This window comes from Anarrhichthys ocellatus, unplaced genomic scaffold, assembly GCF_004355925.1.
Source record: "Anarrhichthys ocellatus isolate YVR2014 unplaced genomic scaffold, GSC_Weel_1.0 scaffold11, whole genome shotgun sequence".
Taxonomy (NCBI): Eukaryota; Metazoa; Chordata; class Actinopteri; order Perciformes; family Anarhichadidae; genus Anarrhichthys; species Anarrhichthys ocellatus.
Genome location: NW_022280041.1, coordinates 10,473,468 through 10,477,057, shown reverse-complemented (window position 1 = coordinate 10,477,057; position 3,590 = coordinate 10,473,468).

The following is a 3,590-nucleotide window of genomic DNA, read 5'->3' as shown; positions in this document are numbered from 1 at the left end:
CCCCCCCCCCCCCCCCCCCCCCTGCTCACCTCTATATCCCTCGATACAGCTGTGGATTAGAGGCTGGTAAACTATGCCTCAGCTGCGCTGCGCTGCCTCAAATAAGGCAATAATGCTCCATCCCTCTGTGTCACTTAGTGCCTGTTAACCGGCACCAGTCTGACACAAATGGGCCCCAAAATTAGGATTGATATGGAGGGACTTTCTGTGGGGGACTCGGATGAACACAATAATGTAGACTGCCTCCCTATATGTCAGCGACAGAAGCTGAGACTGGACCTGGATGCTTATGTGTGAGGTTAGCGTGTTCTACATGTTAACTACATCTTTGGATCAGTGAGTGTGCCCAAGAGCTTTCCCTTTTCTATCACGTTTTACTGCTTGATTAGTTGATTATGTTGACAATTCCCACACTCCTACCAAGGAATTTTCTTCTTTTTTTTTTTTTTACAATAAATGATGGGAGGGACTAAACACACCCTTCTGAACGAGGGTCCAGAGTTAATGCTCTTGAGAGCTCTCATTAAATGTTGACTTGACTTTATATCTTAAAGCTTGGCAACTTCTCAATCTCAATGCTATGTTTTGAATAAAGCATGCCATTGATCATGATATTAATAATAAGAGGATTTATTCCCCCCCAACTATTCTACCTTATATAATTAGGCTCCTGGTCTTTTAATTGAGGTTACACAATAAATAAAACGAGGGTCTGGTGTTTTGCCTCTGAGGTCCATTTGACCTCACACACCACCATTATACGCATGCGTTATGCGTGCTTCAGTGAGCTGTATTAGTCTGTATTTAAGCCTCACTGTGTGTGTACAGAAACTACATCACTGACTGCAGACGAAACACTTTACAGACGACGTACAGTTACAGAAACACACATACAACATTTCCATTACAATACGTTTGACTCACAACATAAATTCTATGTGCTGTATAAAACATGTCTTATAACCAGCACATAACCACTTTCACTATCAAGGGAATAGCACCACTGACAAGAATGCCCCCTGGACTGTACTACAGGTTAACTATGGAACACACAGGACACGAGCTGGCAAGGACATTTTGACACGATACACAATTTAACAAAACAAGAAGGCAAACGTTAATATTTCATTTAAAGAAGTGAGTACTTACTTACAGAAGAACACTGTCACAGCCTCACTATCCACTTGTTTAGTCCTCGTGGAGCTGGTGGCCAGCAGCGCGAGGTAACTGGATATCACTCCTGTTCCGCAGGTGTGTCCGGAGCAGACTTAATTAGGCACGGACTCGCTGTGACAATGTCGTAGAGCTACACAACAGCTTGAATAAGAAAGCACAAGGCCTTATTAACATCCCGCACGGCGGTGGCAGTAATCCCACTCGGGGTTTTTCTCTCAATATGTTTTTTATTTTTGCCAGATGAAGTTCATCAGACAGATGAAAGTTATCGCCACTTACTTGAAAACTCTTTCTGCCTTCCACCGTCGGTTGTTTCAACGGGAAAATAATTCGTTACTTTACATATCAAATTACCACACAGCCATACCGCAAAAACGTATTTTTTCAATCTTGGCTAATATCTTGTTTAATCCATCCGAATTTTGTCAAAGCGCATTTGGCACAGTCAATCTTCTTCTCTTACGCACGAGCGTTTCAGGTTTAAGGGGGAGCTCGAGCGCTCGTAGGCTCGTTATACAGTAGAGTAGAGCAAACGGTGATTCCCCACAGCAGCAGAGCAATGGGCCATGAAATAGGTGTGAAGAAATGTTTTCGTTTTTGTGCACAGGTATGAGGTAAACTGAGGAGTTATTCCCTGTCCTTCAACTTCAGCTACACTATTGAAACAAAACAGTGTCCATTATTTTCTTTATTCCTTTAAAAGATGAATTAGTTATTGCCTTTATGAGAGCAGCTAACACCACATTACTCCAAGGTGCAGAGTACATTTCACACAAGAGGTGGAGAGGCCTATAGGGCGGGGTTTATTGCTTATTTTAAAAATGAAAAAAATCGAATTAACTATGTACTTTGTTGACTTTTTAGCATCATTCATCTAGTCTCATCAAATAGTCTCTCTAATTTGCGGCTGTGCAAGGACAAGTTTTCTGCAAACAAAGTAATTATGTGAGCAGTAAAGTATTCCCCGTCTCATTTCTGTCTGCAATACAAGACAAGTAACAAGGCAGAGGCCCACAGACACATTACAGATTCAATGAGCAAACTCACACTGTGCCGTACGCAGCTCAGGGCTGCCGACTGGAACCCAAATGACAATGAATGTGTGTACAGGAGCTGTTAGCGTCAGTTAGAGAGAAAGGTGCACGGCGTGACATGCTATTTTCGCTATTAGTGTCAACTAAATAAAGTGACAGTGAACTTGTTGCTGGTTTTTACTTTTTGTCACTGTGAAAACACAAGCTGTTATGAATAAAGTTTTAAAGTATCAAAGAGAAAATTAAGTTGTCCATTTGATTAAATTGAATTCAGGACCCTGTTAAAACTGTCATAGCCTGATATTCATTTCAGATATTTCCATACAGTTTCATCAATAACACACTTATTTACTTGCAGACAAACACAGCACAGCTCTTGTGCGTTGAGTCATTGTTGTGTGCTATTAAGAGATTCTTTAGGTTTGAGGTTTGGCAGGACCTGTTAGTTATTTTCCTGTCATAAATACAGATACCTCTGTCACGATTCATTTCAGCAAAGTCAGACCTTGGACTCTTCCTGTGCATTACATATTTACTGCCAGGTGAAAGTGATGGCACCTGGTCAAGGTTGTTTTCCCTCCTTGTGGCGAGTAGGTACTTAGAGAGCCAATCAGCCATCAGGATTGTGAAAAAGACGATATCATGATAGGATGAAAGACAATGTATTTTTCAAAGTACCAAAGACTGATGTTGAATGTTGCATTACTTTTAAGAAATGAAAAACCTCATATTTCAAAATGTCCTTCCGCTCTCTGCAGTGCTGGTTAATTTTCACAAATCGCACGAGGAAATAGTAGTTATAATTACATTCGCCCAGCTTGTTGGCCCAGTTTTAGAGCCTCAAAAAATGTATTGGTCTAATACGTCGTTAAAAGCCTTGTTGTTGTTCAGAGCGTGTTCTTACTTATCTTGTCTCATTAAGGAAATGTTGAAGTCCCTTAAAGTGAGTTTCTGGCCAACATTTGGGCACAACAGTCAAGTGTATCAGTGAAACCCAAGCGGCTCTTCAAAGCAGATACAAAGTGGGAAGTAGTCACACAATGGTTAAAAACTGAACTATGACCAAGATCTGACTTTTTGACATTTTTACCAGAGAAAGAATATCCCACCGAAATGTGTAATTTCTGAGAAAAGTTTGGAGGAACAAATGGACGAAAGCAAAGCTTTAATAACTGCACCCTAGCTGTGCAGTAAGCATTTCATCCGCCACAGAGAGAATAAACCGGACACGCTGCTCACGGCAAGAGGCTAACCTTAGCTAATGCTACATTTTGATGATTTAACATTTTAGTAATCCATTCTATGTCACATCTGCCTAAAACACATATTGATTCCAACCTATGATATCTCTCCAACGTATCCTCAGACAGCGGTTCGTAT